The following is a 19583-nucleotide window of genomic DNA, read 5'->3' as shown; positions in this document are numbered from 1 at the left end:
ATACAGAGTGAAGTAAGTCAGAAAGAGAAAGACAAATATTGTATGCTAACTCACATATACGGAATCTAAAAATGGTACTGATGAACTCAGTGACAAGAACAGGGAAGCAGATACAGGGAATGGACTGGAGAACTCGAGGTATGGGAGGGGGCGGGGGGTGAAGGGGAAACTGAGAAGAAGCGGGAGAGTAGTACAGACATATATATACTACCAACTGTAAAAGAGTCAGTGGGAAGTTGTTGTATAACAAAGGGAGTCCAACTCGAGGATGGAAGATGCCTTAGAGGACTGGGGCAGGGAGGGTGGGGGGGAATCGAGGGGGGGGCGTCAAGGAAGGGAGGGAATATGGGGATATGTGTATAAAAACAGTTGATTGAACCTGGTGTACCCCCAAAAAATAAAATAAAATAATTAAAAAAAAAAAAAAAAAAAAAATAAAGTAGCTACATCTTTTTGGCCAACACCAGTGCTCCAGGTGCGAGCAGAGATGGTTTCATTCTTGTTACAGGCTTCTGGTCTTAGCCAACTGACTGAAATCCAGTTTAAAAAGTTGTCGGTGAGTTTGCCTTTGGCCCTTGTTTAGAAATGGTTTATGCTGAATTCTAGAATCACAGAATGGGAGAGTTAGACCCTTGAAAATAAGGAAGGTGGAGCAGGCAACATGCTGGAGTCCTTTTCGCTACTGCTCTGACTGTAACCAGAGTAGGTTAAAGGGTAGGACTTGACCTATTTTATATTCTAGAATTCTGCTGAAGCTCTCATTTTTAAAAAGTTTCTGCTACTTACAAATGGAAATAAGGAAAGAAAGGAGGAAGGGAAATGGACTAGAAAACAATGATCTAAGCTAATCTTTTTCTTGTATAGACAGAGATAAAATGATTAAGATTCAGAAAAGCAAATATTTTCTGCAAGTTCTCACAGCAAAAAGATAGAAGAAACAGGACTTGAATCAGCATTTTTTTTTTTTTTTTTTTTTTAGATTTCAGGCCAGGGCTGTTTACGCTGTTCTAGACTCATGAATATGTGCGTGTGTGAGCATGTCTGCAATTTTTTAAAAATCATCTAGTTTCCTTGGACCCTCTCTAGTGATCATCGAAACTCCAGGTTTTAGAAGAAGGTAAAGCAGAAAGAGCTACTCTTGCAGAATGAGATTTAGGTCCTAATTTCACCTCTGGTACCAACCAACTGTACAGGCAATAACTCTCTTTGGCTTCAGTTTTATTATCTATAATGGACAAAAGCTAGGCTAACTGGTTTTTATCTCGGATATTTTATTATTTTATGCATATCACCAGAATTTTCTGGATATTCAGGGAGTATTTCAAATAGGGCAGATCCAGTAGTCTTGGAATTAGCCAAAGTTTATAATGTCTCTATAGCAACTATTTTATAGCCCTTTATTTAGCCAGTTGACATATATTCATTGGACACCTATAATGTGCTAACTACTGTAACAGATGAGGAAAAAGAATTGATGACGGCAGAAGACACTTTTATTTCCCTTCATGTTATTCTAAGTTTTCTTCATCATACCCTACAAAGTCATCTGAAGTACAAATACGCTCTGTACCTCAATTATATAATTTATTTGGAATTACCACATTTGAATTTCATTCCTCTTTATTTCAATAGTGGCTTAATTTTGTTAAAATGTAAATGGACTTGCTAAGGTTGAGGAGAAGAAAACTCTTGACAACGATTTTCAGAATTCAATTTCCTCATAACCAGTCTCGTCCAGTCAGTTGGGATGGGGAAAGGATCATACCTATTGCAGTTCCATCTATATAATGGTCTTATGGATTGCCCAGACCCATGGCCAGATTTTTTTTTTAGCGCTCAGGAAAAAGAACAGGCTCTGGAGTCAAAAAAGCAAGGGTTTAAATCTTGGTTTAGTCACTTAATATCTCCTTCAGCTGTCATAACTTAAATGAGCTTCTTGTCTGTAACATGTGTCTTTTGGAATTGCTGTAAACTGAACTGATTCTACAAATATTATTTAATGTCCACTATGTTCCAGGCACAGTGCAAGGAATTAAAGTTATCATGCCCTCCCAGACTTTACAGTTAAGGATAGAGACAGAACAAATCAGCAAACAGGAGTAAATACAAAGTGTGATAAGTGTTATCAACTTAACCAACATGTTGCTATAAGTATTGTCAGGAACAAAGTTTTTATTACTTCCTACATGATAAAGGGCATATAGTTGATGTGGCAAATATTATCAGGTACAAGCACATGCACCTGGGATTAGACAGCAGGTGCAGTGGAGAGCAGATCCTGGATTAGGGATGAAGTAGATCTGGGTTCAAATCCTGACAGTGTGGATCCTTTGTTAAATAATAAAAATATTTATTTTTTTCTCCAAAACTTGATGTAATTTATATCATTTAATATTCACAATCTAGGAGGTAGTTGTAGTATTGCCTCCACTTTGCAGTGGAGGGGAATCAAAAGTAGAGATCTGAGAATCATGTGTCAGTCTGAGCAAGGCTACACAGCTAGTGAGCAGTGATGCAAGGATTGGAGACGAGCTGTGTCTGACCTCAAGGCACGGCTTTGGATGACCACCAATACCATGATGCATGTGAAAATGTTGCAGAAACTAAAAAACTCTAATAATAAGTGATGGTGATTCTCATACCATGCAAACTAACTTATCTAGAGTTACTATTATAAGGAAATTTAATGTATGTCACATACTCAATTTCTATATCTTTACCTTCAGATAATTCAGGTCAAAATAATCAGGTTATCGATGCAGCAATCATATAAAATAATTGGCAATTAGCTTTTATCACACTCTAAAAATGTAATAGACTAGATATCATAGAACCTCGAGGTTGAAGTAGCAAGAATCACGACGCATCTTGCTAAAATATACCTTTGACAATAACCGTAAATGTGAGAAACGGAGGGGGAGGAACGAGTTGTCTGGCCATACGTGGTTTCTCAGCTGCACTGCAGAATGAAAGGTGCTGTTACACCTCAAGGGAGCCTTTGAAGCAAATTTCTAGTCTTGCAACTTTCCAGTCTTCCTTTTCACTGCAATCCATCTTTTACACTGCTTCTGCACGGCGCTCAGTTATATTGTTAAACATGTATTTGACAGCTAGTTTCCTGTTTGCAAAACAAAAGTAAAGTTTAAAAAACAAACAAAAATAAAATGTTCATGTTTTCCACTTGGCCATAAGGGTGAGGTCAAACTCCTTAACGTGATATTTATTCAACAGATACGTATTGAGCATCTACTACGTGCCAAGCACTGGTCTAGGTGCTTGTGATACTTCAGCGAACAAAAGAGACAAAAATGCCTAAAAATCTTGGTCTTCATCGAGCTTACATTCTCATGGAGGGAGAAAGACAATCAACAATCAACAATCCAATGAACTATATGCAAGGGTAGGAAGTGGTGATTCCTATCAAAAGAACAGGGCAGGGCATAGGGGACAGAAGTCCAGAAGTGGAGAGAAGGTTGAAATTAAATACGAATATGTAAGCACATTATATATACATGTGTATATATATATGTAGTTAAACATGTATGTATATGTATATATATACATGTATGTAAACGTATATATATATATTTTGTGCAATTATATATATGATAAATGCAGTTACATGTATAAAACTCTTCAACAAATGTCCTTACCATCTTTGCTTTTGAAGATCTTTCACAATTTGTTCAGCCCCTGCTGTCTCTCAGAAGTAGACTTATATTATCTTCTCTTAATTCTGTTTACCCTGTGCTCCTGCCACACTAACATTTTTAAGGTTCCTCAAACACTATGGTCTCCTGTGCTTGTACAAATCCTTTCCCCATTTTAAATATAAAGCTCTTGAGCCAACCACCTGTCAACCACTCATACACAACATTTTCATTCTGATAACCCCTTCCTCATTGTTGGAATCCTCCTCAAACACATCTCCTCTTGGAAACTATGTCCAGGACCTAGGGCACTGTACAAATACTGCTCTTAGAGCACCTGTCACACAGTGCTGTGATTTATCTGTTTCCTGACTCTCCCATGCAGTATGTTGAATATTTTGGACTTAATAGTAATGTTTTACTACTGTCTACGTCATCTGCATTTCTCTATCAAACACATGGTGTGAGGTCAGTTGATAATACTTGTGCAAAATGAGCACAAGCATTTCACAGTGTTGAACTCTTTTTCCTTACCCCTTTCTTTAATTTCTAAAGGGGATGCCAGTGTTTCACATCTCTAAGTGCTTCACTCCTCTGCTTTAAGGAAAAAGAGCACCTTGACCCCATAAAACTTGGTCAAAATAGACTATGATGATAAGAAACACAAAATTGCCTCTCTGGGCATTTCTTTTCAAAAAAGAAAAAATTCTAGTATAAATCTGAGTGGCTCATAATCCAATCACAATGCTTGGGACAACTGGAAAAAAAAGAGGGGGTATTTATTCCAAGTACTATTAATAACTTCCTTCAATAAAGTTGTGACATTTACAGTGAAGGTGATGACCCAGATAATGCAAAAATGCCAGTCTATTTTGGAACCTGTCACTTTTGCATAAACAAATGAATCAGATCAGGGTGACAATCATCTCTTTGAAAGACCCAATAAATGTTGTAGAGGGGATTTCTGCGTTGGGTGGAGGTAGGACATTTGCCTTCCACTGTCTCGTCTGGCTCTGGAGGGTCTATGATTCCATGACAGAACAAAATATTTGCTTCACCTGGATTTTCATTGCCCCAGGAATCTCACTTTGGGGCTCTGAAGGCAGCAGAGAGACGAGAGATGGCCATAGGAAGGAATAGTAGCGTGATGACCAGTTTCATCCTTTTGGGATTTTCAGAGCATCCAGAGCTGCAGGCTATCCTCTTTGTACTGTTTCTGGGGACTACTCCATGACTTTGGCTTGGAACCTGGGCCTTATTGTCCTGATCGCCATGGACTCACACCTTCACTCCCCCATGTATTTCTTCCTTGGTCACTTGTCCTTTGTTGATATCTCATATACCTCCTCCATAGCCCCTAAGATGCTCTGTGACTTCTTCAGGGAGCAGAAGACCATCTCCTTTGTGGGCTGTGCTGCTCAATTTTTCTTCTTCATTGGGATGGGGGGCACAGAGTGCTGTCTCCTGGCAGCCATGGCATATGACCGGTACACTGCCATCTCCAACCCTCTGCTCTACATGGCCCTCATGACACCCACCATCTGTGTGGGGATGGCCATGACAGCATACGTTGGAGGATTCCTCAGTGGATTGGTCCAAACCAGCTCTATATTCCGGCTCCATTTCTGTGGGCCACGAATCATTAACCATTTTTTCTGTGACCTGCCACCACTGCTGATCTTATCTTGTTCTAGCACATTCCTCAGCCAGGTAGTGAACTTTCTTGTTGTGTGTGCAGTTGGTGGGACGTCATTTCTTGTTGTTCTGGTTTCCTATGGCTATATCATGGCTGTTGTCATGAAGATCCATTCAACCCAAGGACGGACAAAGGCTTTCAACACCTGCGCCCCTCATCTGACCACAGTGATTCTCTTCTATGGCTCTGGTCTATTTTCATATCTGCATTCTAGTGCTGGCTACTCATTAGACCAAGATAAGGTGGTGTCCATGTTCTATGGAGCTGTGATTCCCATGCTGAACCCCATCATATATAGTCTGAGAAACAACGCGATCAAAGATGCATTGAAAAAACTCAAGGAGAGAAAGAAGCAGATGTCCTCTCTGTATCTTATGGTTCCTTGAATTAGAAAAGTTTTGCTATATGTAAATTTTCATAATAATAAGTGGCCCACTTATTATTAGTAATAACAGGAATCTGAGTAATAGATTGAAGAAGCTATTTCAGTTAAGACCCCCAACTTTCATGTCTACTGCACAATTAGTCTCTACACAGTTTGTTTCTTCCTTTTACTTTTCTTGTCATAGACTGATAGGATTTCAATTTTGATCATTTGCATTAGAAAATAAATATGCTTCCCCATGACATTCCTTAGCTTTATGGCCTCAGGTGTTATGTCCAGGATGCCTTAGAGCCAGCTGGAGCATGGCCCTAAGACCACAGCATTCATTAGAGATTTCTTTACAAAATACCGCTCATACCAACCCATTCACTACTTGGGACACATTTTTTGTTCCCCTTGCCTTGGATACCTACCTATCCAAAGGTTGATACTGACCAGGAAGGCTGACTCTAGATTAGGAATCTGAGAGCCCTCACTGAGTTGGGTTTAGCAATGATTACTCAGAGTCAGCAAAGCAATAGGATACCTGTAAACCGTGTGTGAAAAGAGCCCAGGGTCACATCTGTAGGGTCATGGGGTCCCCTGGAGCCAGAAATAGGGACCTAAACCAGCAGATCCAACATTGTGAAGTCACAGTGAGCAAAGAGCAGAGATAGGTGTAAGTGAGAAGCCCTAAAAGAGAGCAGAGTGCCATAGCATTAACTTTCATGCCTGAAACCACCTCGTGACTGGGGGGGACCTGATTTAAGGAACAGAGTCAGAGAAGAGAGACTTCCTCTGGCAGCTCTGATTCCATATCTGTTCCCTAAACTGGTTCTCACTCTCAGCCTCATTTGGATGTTTGACTTACTCCCTGTTCTCACCTCATCTCCAATTTACTTTCACTTCATGTACTAGAGTTTGTATCTTTTCTACTGTTGCTCTGGAATTTGACCACAGCCTGTTCCATGATCCTGACACCCCTGCTTTCATTTTTACACATTATCTCAGAAGGGGTCCCTTCTATGTCCTATCTCAGATCTCTATGACATGACCTGACATAGGACAACAAAGTCAGTGAGTTTGCAGCAGAATTGAATGTGGATTTTAATTTGCCTTTGATCCTATTTTACAAGATGGTTGTTGAGCAAAGGACAAACATTTAGGAAGTCTTGCTTCTTTAGTGGTTGTGTATATAAATCATGATGAATCATGACAGCCATCCCGAAGTTGCATCAACTTTGGCTATAACTCTTTTGCCTTAGTCCTTCTTTCAGTTCATGCTGGTATTTGATCCATTCTGTGACCACTAGGATTATTGAAATTTTATGCATAGGATGAGCTATGACTTTGAAGTTCCTCTGTAAAGACTTCCTTGGTCCTTGACTCCTCTGGACATAGTTAAGAGTTGCTGCAATATATTCCCCTAGTGTCCTCTATTTCATTCATCAGTTCCTACAACACTACTATTTTTTCTTGTTTATTTATCTGTCTTCTAAAGTTATAAACTACTCCCTAATGTTTCCCCGAAGCATAGGATATGACTGGGACAAACTCTGTGTTAATAAATATTTGTTAAATAAATGAATAAATAAATTCAAATTCTCTTGGCAGATGATTTAGAGGTTTTATGCCAAAGGAAGGAATTAACACTTATTAGAAGCTTATTATGTGCCAGGCATTGTTCCCAGAAGCTTTTAAAAATTGTATTTCAACTCTATAACATACACACAGATTCTCTACTTTAAAAAAATTAAAACACCGTAGGTAAAGAAATGTTTCTTTTAAACCAGAACCCTCAATTTCAATCCCTTCCTGCACTCCCCAAGAGGTAACTACTGTTTATGTTGGCATGTAAATTTATACTTTTTCTGCTTAATAATATTCATATATGTACCAACCAAAAAATATATCATACTGCTTTATGTGGCTCTGTATGCACTCACATCAATGAGGTCATATCGAATGATCATTCTATACCTTGAATTTTAAAACTTCAATCATTATTTTCTGGACCTCTTTCCATGTTATACATATAAATCTACCTTAGTCTCTTTCACTGTTTCATAGAATTAATATGCCAAATTTTATGTACCTATTCCTTCCTGATGGACATTTAGGTAGTTTCCAGTTTTTGCTAGTTTATTACAGTGCTGCAATATGCATGTTTGTACATACCCTTCCTGATACTATGCACTTTTATGGTAGAAACTGAGAAGTTGAATTGCTGCTTATAGGACATGTGTACTTTTAAATTTTAATAGACACTGCCAAGTTCTCTCTAGAGTGGCTACCACTGGACCCTCCTGTCAGCAATGTAATAGGGCAGCTCTCTCCTCATACCCTTAGTGAAGGATGATATATCAAACTGATTTTTTTTTCCTCCCTGATGCCTCTTTACATGTATTCTTTTAGTACTTGAAATAACCCTGTTAGATAGGATTGTTTATTGTCCTCACTTATAGATTACAGAAAGTCTCTAATATATACAATTTTTTTTTTTTTTGGTTCTCACAACCACACTATGAGCTAGAGATTTTCATCATCTTTATCTAAGAAATGAGGTATATAAGGCTAGGGAAGGAGGTTACATAACATACACAAAGGCACATACTAACAAGCTAAGGAGATCCAAAGTGCATGTCTACATGACATCAAGGCCATTAATTGAAAACACATATTCTCACATGCGTGCTTGGCATCATCTAGGGATGAAAAAGAAAATATTAAAACAACTTCTGTAAACAAAAAAAACACTAATTTCTCAAGTCAGGCATGATTTCAGTGCATAAAGAGAAAAGGTGGACTGACTGACTTCTGTTAAATAGTTAGGATTAGTTTTAATAAGATCAGCACTTAAGTTCTATACCAGGAATTCAAGGCTTTATTTAAAGTGATAATTCAAAAAGCATTATTCAAAAATGGTTTTGTTAATGGAACCATTTTATAAATGGTTTTATTCCCAAACAAAAATTATGAAACAAGGAGAAACCAAAATATTAAAACAAAACCAAAATCAAATTAGTAATGAATGAATAATGCTCTTCAAAGCTAACACTAATAATGAAGCTGCAGCCCAACTTATAGCATCTGTTTCTATATTCAGATAAAGAAATGACCAGTTGTGCTGTAGGCTCTGGCGAAGGAAAACAGTCTTGAGAGGGAACGTATCAAGATATCAGGGGAACTTCCTAGGTGGCGCAGTGGTTGGGAGTCTGCGTGCCAATGCAGGGGACACTGGTTCAAGCTCTGCTCCAGGAAGATCCCACATGCCACGGAGCAACTAAGCCTGTGCTCCACAGCTATTGAGCCCGTGTGCTGCAACTATTGAAGCCCACGCCCTGGAGCCAGTGCTCTACAACAAGAGAAGCCATCCCAATGAGGAGTCTGCACACCACAATGAAGAGTGGTCCCCACTCTCAGCAACTAGAGAAAGCCCATGTGTAGCAACGAAGACCCAACACAGCCAATAAAAAAATAAAAAGATATCAGGGTTAGGGGGATAATAAGAGGGGTGGGTGTTGATGCTTTGAAGTCTCCCTCTGGATTAGCCAGATAAAAAAGAGTTTAGCAGACAACATTGTATCAGCATCCACAATGAATGGTTTATAGCAGGGGACTCCAGGAGAATTTTACTCTCTAACTGCTTTCCTAGCAACAATTTTTCTGTATTCGTCCCATTAAAACCATGAATCATATCATTGAACATAGAAACACGAGCTTTTACTACATTAATTGCTAAGAAGTTTTGAGTAAAATTTGTGACTCATCTGCAGGGAGAATTTAGGTCACTCTGACGAGCACTTTTATTTTTATTCCCAGCTCTACTTTGCATCTCTACTTTTTTCTTTCACCATTCTTTTAATCTATTATTTTGTACATTTTATATATCTTTGCAAGCTGCTTGCTCAAACATTTTGGAGCCAAGTAGACTATAAAGATAACCAAAGAGTTTGCTTTACCCATGAAGTCAGTGCATTAGAAAGTGAATTCATTTTGGTTCTTTGGATCACCTATATCTCTAACCTCAGCTGAAATCAAATTTTTCTCCCCAGTCTGTAGTCATCCAAGGCTTCTTTTTCCATCATTCTCCCCATTCTCTCTCTGTCTCTGTCTCTTTCTGTTTCTTTCCCTCTGCTTCTCTTTTCTGTTTCTGTCTTTCTGTGTCTCACTTATTTCTCTGTCTCTCTCTATTTCTCTCTGTCTTGGAGGACCACCCTGACCCACTGGTCCACGTTTAGACCTTCCTCTCTGGTCACTTATAACCCTGTACTTCCTTTTCCATATAATGCATCATTGTTCGGTGTCTGGCTTCCCATTAGACTATAATCTCCATGTAGAGTAAGTGATGCCTGACATGCAGCATTTGCACAATACATTTTTGTGAGTACATTAATAATTTGCTCTATCTCAGAACATTTTTAGCCATCAGTGAGCTCCTAGTGACTAGTCTATTCCACTCCCCTCTTTCCACAAATAAAGAATTGAGGCTCTGGGTGGTGAAATAATTTGCAAATGACTCACAGCTGGCTATTGAAAGCATTCCTTTCCATCCTAGCAGTCTTTCCATGTCTACACAACAGCTGGCTGTTGCCGTCAACAACTTACCCAAAAAGGAGGTGAAGGTTCTATAAGAAAGAGTGTAATATGGGCTAAAAACCCTTGCTTCACAGTTTGGCCACTTTGGCTTCCTGTTTTCAGGGAAATTGTGCCACTTCAGCTCTGTCTTATGAATTTTAAGCCCAGGGAAATTTTCTCCTTCTCATCATAACTATAATACCTCAATTGGAAAAAAACTGTAAAAATTGTACATAGACTGGCAGTTTTCAAACTGTATTCCAGGTGATCTGCCTTCTCCAAGTGGTGAGAAGGGAATGAAGCTATTGGGCTTTGGGGCTCTGGCCCTTGTTCCTCGGAGGCAGCTGTTCTTTTACATGTTTTGTAGACTAGTTTCCATGGAAGCCTGCACTTGAAAATAAGGGTTCCATTGCTAAAATCTTGTTTATAATCTACAGATTTAATACAATCCTCTAATTTGGGGAATTAGAATTAGGAAATGAAAGCCCAGAGAAGTTAAGCAATTTGCAAGAGAACAAAAAGGCTGGGATTCAAACTGAGTTCTCCGGACTCCCTGTGTCTTGACCACGCATTTTTCTCTCTCTACACACACACACACTTACACATACACATATTCACACACATAGACACACACAGACACACATATACATGCACTCACAAACATGTACCCACACTAACACACACATATACGCTCACACACATACATACACACACATACACACACTCATACACACACTCACAAACACATACACACACTCACACATATACACACAAACACATACACACACTCATACACACATACACACACTCACAAACACATACACACATTCACATATGTACATTCACACACATACACACACTCACATACTTACACTCACACACACTCACTCACTCACAGACATACACGCACAGACACACACACATTCATACACATACACACACTCACACACATATACACACTCAGACACATACACACACTCACAGACACACACACATTCACACACATACACAAGCTCACACACATACACACACTCAAATACATACACTCACACACACTCACTCACAAACACACATACACACACAAACACACACACACTTTCACACACATACACACACTCACAAACACACACACATATAGACACTCTCTCACACACACACACATATAACCATGGAAATGAAGGGGAAGGAGGGAACAAAATGGCATTTGTTAACATCCCACTGTCTGCTAACTTTTCTGCACCCGAGGACCTCAGCTTTCCTCACTTTTCCTCATCTTCCCATCTCTCCATCTCACTTGTGCGGTAACCAGCTGCTCTCCCCACCCCGCCCCACCCTCAACCCAGGAAACATTCTGTTCTTGTCACTTCCTGAGAAAGCTGTTCTCCATCTTTCTCCGGGGGATGCAGGGAGAGGGAAAGCAGATCACATTAGAAGCCCTACTCTCCCTGTGCAAAGAGAGTTGTTACCGCTGGAGAAAGGGTCTCAGACTTCAGTGAAGGTGTTCTTTTACTGGGAGGAAGGGGTGCGAAAGCAGGAAAGTTTGTTTCCCAAAGCCCTTGTGCCACCATATGTGTGCCCGCATCCCCACTATATCTCGGAAAATGTTAAGTGTACAAAATAATCATAACAAGAAAGGATTTGGCTGGTTGAGCTGACCCATGGGAGACTTCCCTACCTTAGACACACAGGCACAGACACATTTCTGCAAACACAAGGATCCGAGCTCAAAACCAAGAAAGGGAAATCTGTGGGTGATAGGGAGAACTCAAAATCAGAGCAGTGAGTGGGCGCTGAAGCCTGTGGCTGAGGGACTTTCTGAGCCAGGTGCAGACCTCAGAGCAGGGCATTGGGGCTTTAAGCTCTGTGGGAGGTCATCCAGGCCACCGGTCCTGCGTGCAATGTTCAGCGGGGGGGGGGGGGGGGGGGGGGGAGGGGGGGCTAGAAACATCCTGGGGGGCCAGAAGGGCTGCCTGAACCACCTGCGGATGAGGAAAACTCCACCCACGCACCCGTGGAAAATGGCTAGGAGGCTTGCAATCTTCCCAGAGATCAGAGAGCCCCAGGCCTGTGCTGACACAGATGTGAGGTTTTAATTCACCTCAACTCCGAACCAAGAAATTAACGCAAACACTGGTCCAGTATGATTATAAGGCCTTAGCAGAGACGCAGTTAAAACCACCTCGGAGGGACAGCTGAACAAACCGGCGCAAATGGGCCTCCCACAGCTAACCCCCGTGGAAAAGGTGCTCAAGAGTCACAACTGACAAACCCCACGGGGAAACAAGTCACCAAGAGGAAGTATCAGCAGGAACAAAGTGGGAGAACAAACGTGCCATGACCTGCAAGAAACAGAATCCTCTAAAACTTTTTAAGTAAAAGATCACAGCTGTAGCTTTCAGGTTGAGGCAGGTTGTAACTGGATTGCAGAGTCACACGTCATGCAGATGCTGGAAAGGATCTCAACAAACCTTCTTATTTTACAGATTGGGAAACAGAGTTTCAGAGAGGGGACCTGACTTGATACAGGCATGTTAGTATCAGAATGAGGAATAGAATCCAAGTCTCCAGGTTTCCAACCCCGTGCTGCATTTACTGCCCCACGATGCCCTAATTTCCCAAGACAGAAATGAAAAACCTAGCTTCAAGAGAAGACCAGGAGGAAAGGGGGACAGAAAGGCCCACTTACGATCCAGGAAAACCCCGAATCAGGGCTCTGACTCTTATTAGCAAAGCTCGGGTTTTGCGTTCTAATAACTAGAATTTTTTTTTTTCTTTTGGCCACGTTGCACAGCATGTGGGATTTTTGTTCCCCAACCAGAGCTGGAACCCACAAACCCTGCGTTAGAAGCACAGAGTCCTAACCACTGAACCACCAGGGAAGTCCCCTAGAATTTTTTAATAAATCCCTCCTACCTCCATTTTGCATTATACTGACCCATTTTCCTTTCTTATTCTTCCCCTATTTTCCTTAGTCCTTCTCTTGACTGTCAGCAGGATGGAAAAGTTATCAGAATTGGGACAAGTTCGTTCTGTGACAGTTGCTCCTTCCTTCTTCACCTCTGCTTCACCCTCCAGGCAAGGCCTGCTTGCATGCTGTGTAGGAGGATTACGGAGGGGAAAAGGGAAAAGGAATGGGGTGAGGACCAAGTACCTCTAGGCCAGCTTCACTAGATGCAGATACTTGGCAGGGATGGGGACCAAGGTGGGTATGGAAGTAGGTATGGGTTCATTCCTGCAGGATTAGAGCTTTAAATACCAGATCAGACATAAATAAAGCAGAAGCTCTTGGCCTATAGGAATGTTCCCTCTGAGCGCTTATAATTCATGTATTATATAAGACACTAGGCTTACACCTTCCCAAATCCACCAAGATACAATTACAGACCAGAAAACCAAATTAAATTTTATAATAAGATGTACAAGTAACAGGGACTTCCCTGGTGGTGCAGTGGTTAAGAATCCACCTGCCAATGCAGGAGACACGGGTTTGATCCCTGGTCCGGGAAGATCCCACATGCCTCAGAGCAACTCAGCCCATGTGCCACAACTACTGAGCCTGCGATTTAGAGCCTGCGAGCTACAACTACTGAAGCCTGCATGCCTAGAGGCCGTGTCCCACAACGAGAGAGGCCACCGCAATGAGAAGCCTGTGCACCACAATGAAGAGTAACCCCCACTCTCCACAACTAGAGAAAGCCTGTGTGCAGCAATGAAGACCCAACACAGCCAAAAATAAATAAATAAATAAATAAATAAATAAATAAATAAATAAATAAATGCCATACAAGCAGCACAAGCTAGGCTCAAAGTAGTGCTCAAAGATACTAATGTAAGTTGAAACAAAAATCCTATAATAATTTTGCTTCAGCTCAACTGTTCATCCCTAGCCAGTCAAGACCTGATTTACCAGGGCCATGTTCTAGAAATACTATCTGCTTTGTTGGCTTTATTCACTTGTTTATTCACTCAATAGTAACATGCAGTGATTGGGTATCTGCTATGCACTAGATACGGCACCAGCCTTGGATAATACAATGATGAACCGAAAGAACATGATTTCTTCCCATTAGGAGCTTAGCGTTTACTGGCGGAGAAAGTCAAACAAAAAGTCCTTTAAAATAGTGATAAATGCAAGAGATGCTATGGAGCACATAGAGGAACATTATAATATTATTTAATGCTCTACATTAATTAATGTTTCATTGGGAGGTACAATTCCAGGGCAGCAAATGTAAAAGGAAAAGGGAGATAAGTCAGCAAAGGAGACGAAGAAGAGCTAAGGTGGGGGTACTACTGAGCTGATCACAGTTTCGAGAAAGACACAGACAATTGTTCAGTTATGCAAATGTCTTCAGACAGAGCACACGAAAGCATCAGTCCTCAAAATAGTCCACTGGAGGAAGAAAGGAAGAGCAGATTATGGGCCAGATTCCTCCTATCTCTCAATATTCACCAGCACATGGAATTAAGTCCTCTGTATTTCTGGGTTTTGTTATCCAGTTTTCTCGGACCAGTTATTAAAGAAGCTATATCCTACATCTGGTGGCCCAGTGCTTCATCTGAGCTCAAAAGTGAGGAACGAGCCAAAGTCCCTTTGGGTCCAGTAGTGTTTAGGGTCTCCAGATACAATAAAGGATGCTCAGTTAAATTTGAATTTTATTTACTTATTTTTAGTCATTTTATTTATTTATTTATTTATTTATTTATTTATTTATTTATTATTTGTTTTAGTATTTGGTGGGGGGGGCACATGGCTTGTGGGATCTTAGTTCTCCGACCAGGGATCTAACCCAGGCCCATGGCAGTGAAAGTGTGAGTCTTAACCACTGGACCTCCAGGGAATCCCCAAATTTGAATTTTAGATGAACAATGAATATTTTTGTTAGTATATGTATGCCCCCAATGTTGCATGGGACATACTTCTACCGAAAAAAAAATTTATTTGTTGTTTATCTGACATTTAAATGTATATGTGCTGCCGAAGCGAGCACTATCTGACATTTAAATGTAATTGGGCATCACATATTTGCATCTGCTAAATCAAGCAACCCTCCTCTTGTTGTGGGGCAGGTAGAGACTTTGCCAGAGCCCAGACCACCTCCTGGGAGAGGTCAAATGGTCTTGGAGGTGAGAGGTTGGAGGACCAACCAGAGCTCTTCACAGGGGAAGTATCTGAATGCTTGGGAGGTTGGTGCAACTGAAGAAATCTAGGGAGGCAATAAATTTGTCTGATACAACCTAGGCCTGTGGGTTCAGGGGAGGCCTTTAGGAAGAAATTGTGTTTAAACTGAAATATGAAGGACAAGCAAGAACTAGCCTGGAGAATTTGAGGAGTAGTTCAATCTGAATAAACAGCATGCACTTCTCAGCACCAAGACAGAGGACTTTGGGTTTGTGTAACTGCTTTTAACTATATTTTCACCTGCATCTCAAAAGGTAACTCTTCAATTGGAGTTTGCCTCTGCAACACCCCAAATAAACACACATTGTCAAAATTTTCTTGCATGTTCACATCCCACATTCTTTTCTGCCCCCACCCCTTTCTACTTTCTGTCTCTGTGAATATGCTGCTTCTAGGTACCTCATGTAAGTGGGAACCATATAATGTTTGTCTTTTTGTGTTTGTCTAGCCCCAATCTTGACAGGCTTCAGAATGCTGACACGAAATAATTTCTAGGATGTTGATTCTTTTCAGCTTCAAACATAAACCAAATACCCTTGCTAAATGGAATGTCTTGTCCTTTTGTTCCTATCACCTTGAGGCGTGTATCTACCATTGACTAGTTTTGAATCTCATTAACAGAGTTCTGAGGTTACAAAGTTTTTACATTCCTCCATTTATTCAGTTAATCTTTCCAACAAATATTTATTGACTACCTAGTGGGTGCCAGATGCTTTTCTAGGGAAGGCTGGTATTCATGTGAATAAGTTGTGAGAATGTTGAAATATTTTTTTCCTTATCAGTTAAAAATGTGCTTCTCCAAGCTCACCAAATACCCTAGCCACCCCCATGCCTACCCTGGAAACCCTGAAATTCCCCATGATCCACCAATGAAGGAATACTTGCCCCAGAAGGAAGACCCTAGGATGCTCATACAGTGGCCTTTATCCATTCTCATTAGTCATTAAACAAGATAGACATAGTCACATCCTCCAGGACTTCCAGGCTAGTGTGCATCTGAGCCAACTACTGTCTCTTGCTTGCACCTGGGATATAGCATCACTGTCAAGATGCCCACAGCACAGAAGTATGATCTCAGCCACCAGAGATCACACAGACAATTTGGGCTCAGCTGAAGCAACAATTTTCTAAGAATTAGAACAGCTGCAGACAGTAAGTCAGGGGCCACCCTGCCACGGGGCATCCAAGCATAGAGTGGATGACCACTTTGTAAGACAGTGTTAGAGGAGGCTCAAGCATTGGGCTGAGAGGGAGTGTCCTTTCCAATCATGGGATTCCATAATTCTATGATTCTAAATTGGATGTCAGTAAAATACAGACCCCAGGCAAAACTCAGCCCCACTTGTTTTTTGTAAAGATTTATTGGAACACAGTCATACCCATGCATTTAGGTATTATCAACTATTTTTTTTTTTATCTTGGCTGTGCTGGGTTGTGGCATTGCGGGATCTTCATCATGGCATGTGGACTTTTTAGTTGTGGCATGCGGACTCTTTACTTGTGGCATGCGGATTCCTTAATTGCAGCATGCATGCAGGATATAGTTCCCTGATCAGGGATCAAACCCGGGCCCCCTGCATTGGGAGCTCAGAGTCTTACCCACTGGACCACTAGGGACGTCCCACATATCACCACTTTTGTACTACAATGGCAGAGTTGAGTAGTTATCACAGAGACCATTTGGTTGCAAAGCCTACAGAATTTACGAGCTGGCAGTTTACATAAAAAGTTTGCTAATTCTATTCTTAGGAGACACCTGAAATGAATTCTTTGATAAAACATCCAATCATTTCTGATTTACCTGTGTTGCTAATCTAGATGGCATGGCTACTAGATTGTTTTCCTTAAAGATATGCATGTCTTTGTTCAGGATATTATTAAAAAATATTCAGGTGGTCCCTCTGAGTCAGTACAACTTCCCATGCTATCAAATGGATAAGCAGAAAAAAGTTAAGCTCCGGAGATGCTCTAACATGGCTTTTCTCCTATTCCCCTTCTGCAAGGATTGAACTATAGATTTAGCCTGAAACCCTGCAGCAACAAGTTCAGCAAAGCTAAAAGCTGATACACATTGAGCTCCTACCTGGGTCATATACAACTTCACATGAATGGTTTCAGTCAGTCCTCTTAACAACTTCATCTACTGCATAGAGGTAGATGCTATTCGTGTTTCACAGTTGAGGAGATGGGGGCTTAGGAAGACTCTAGAACTTGCCCTAAGTCACATATGGAGCCAGGATGTTACCTATATTTTAATTCTGAAACCTCTATTTTCACATCTTTGTACATCAGTCTAGCTGTTGAGATATTTTGAGTGACTTTATGAAGCAGAACAAAGTCTAGAAACTGAAGAGACCCACAACTAGCCCATGATCTTAATCTCATATTTAGATCACCAAAAAAGAAGTAAAAAGAATAGGAATATTTCATTGGAAGACCCAAAGCTCCGAATTCCACATAATTCCATGACAGAATAACCACCTCCCCTAACTCACTTGTCTTCATGTTTACTTCAGGTAGAAAGAAAAACAGTGATAATTTGTACTTCGTCTCTGCTCAAAGTCCATCTGAAGATCCTGTGGTAAAAGAGGGAAAGATTAAACGTTAGATTGGTTTTGTGTTACCCAATAATGAAACAAGTATAGAAACGTGAACCCTGCCAGCAGTTAACCCAACGAGACCAAATGCCACCCAATCACTCCTTTTGGTCAAATATTCCTCCAAGGAGAAGTTACATGACAGCAAATGCTCGGGGACTAGGAAATGAGGGAATAAGAGAAGTCTCACTGTTTCAAGTCCTGTTGTGAGCAAAGCTCTCCGTGGTTAGCTGTTTTCAGCTGAAGGAGAATACAAGAGGAACTCTTCATATTAGACTGGTATCATTAGGAAACCTGAAAGCTGATGGAGAGGGGGAATGGGTTGGTCCAAACTGCTCAATCCAGTGGCGCTTAGCTTGGAGAGTAGAAGAAAAAGGAAGCAGTGGTTCCAAGGCCTCACCCAGTCAGCCAGATGCTTAAAAGAAGGTTAAATTTGACATTGGCTACTCCAAAAAACAGTACCTACAATGGATGCCTGAGAAATAGATGCTCAATAAGTATTTTTTAAGAACTTTTATTGAGATACAGTTAACAGACAATAAACTGCATATATCTAGAGTGTACAATTTGGTATCCCAATCTCTCAATTCATTCCCCCCCAACCCTCCCCGCTTTCCCCACTTGGTGTCCATGTGTTTGTTCTCTACATCTGTGTCTCTATTTCTGCCTTGCAAACCGGTTGATCTGTACTATTTTTCTATAGTCCACATATATGTGTTAACAGACAATATTTGTTTTTTTCTTTCTGACTCACTTCACTCTGTAGGACAGTCTCTAGGTCCATCCATGTCTCTAGAAATGTCCCAGCTTCATTGCTTTTTACAGCTGAGGAATATCCCATTGTATATAGGTACCACATTTTTTTAATCCATTCATCTGTTGATGGACATTTAGGTTGCTCAATAAGTATTTATTTAAGGGCTGGGTGAAATAGGCTTCCTTAAAATGTCCTGGGGAATTGTGCTGAGAATGAAACTGAGGCAGCCTCACAGCTCAGTGGAAATTAGTGGTGTGATTGATTGGTCACATCTGCCATGATGTGCAATAGGGGAATGTCGGCCTTAAGGCCCAGACTCTGCTACATCGAGATTTCCTTCTTCTTTAGGGCAGTGGAAGTGTACCTTAAATCACAGGCTTGTGTCCTCCAAACCCGAATATAGAAATGGCAAAGAGAAAACAAAAAGAGCAGAAAGGGAAAAGTTGATGAGAAGAAGAATGAGAAAAAATGTGAGGGACAAATGTTCATAGAGAAAAGAAAGAAAATGGTTGAGGCTGCCAAATTCTGGCACATTTAATGGGAATATGCAGAATTTCACATGGGCCTTCTGCTTTTTCTCACAAGATTTTAAGGAATCAAGAAACCACTGTGTTCTGATTTTTGTGGTCAGGGCGCAAACAGTCCTCATGGGAAGAACAGTTTCAGAGGAGGAGGAGCTGACAAAGCAATTCTCAAACATTAGGTTAGCAACTGTTCAGAAAAGAAAATGTTGTCACGTTGTTACTGATTCCTCCTGGA

At 40.8% G+C, this 19583-nt stretch overlaps 1 pseudogene; it reads left to right on the top strand.

The window, feature by feature from the left end:
- Positions 1-4770: 4770 nt before the first annotated feature.
- Positions 4771-5732, top strand: LOC130848705 (olfactory receptor 5A1-like; annotated as a pseudogene).
- Positions 5733-19583: the final 13851 nt, after the last annotated feature.

Source organism: Hippopotamus amphibius, chromosome 3 (assembly GCF_030028045.1).
Source record: "Hippopotamus amphibius kiboko isolate mHipAmp2 chromosome 3, mHipAmp2.hap2, whole genome shotgun sequence".
Lineage (NCBI taxonomy): Eukaryota > Metazoa > Chordata > Mammalia > Artiodactyla > Hippopotamidae > Hippopotamus > Hippopotamus amphibius.
Note: the sequence above shows the minus strand (reverse complement) of the source record. Positions and strands in the feature narration are given on the sequence as shown.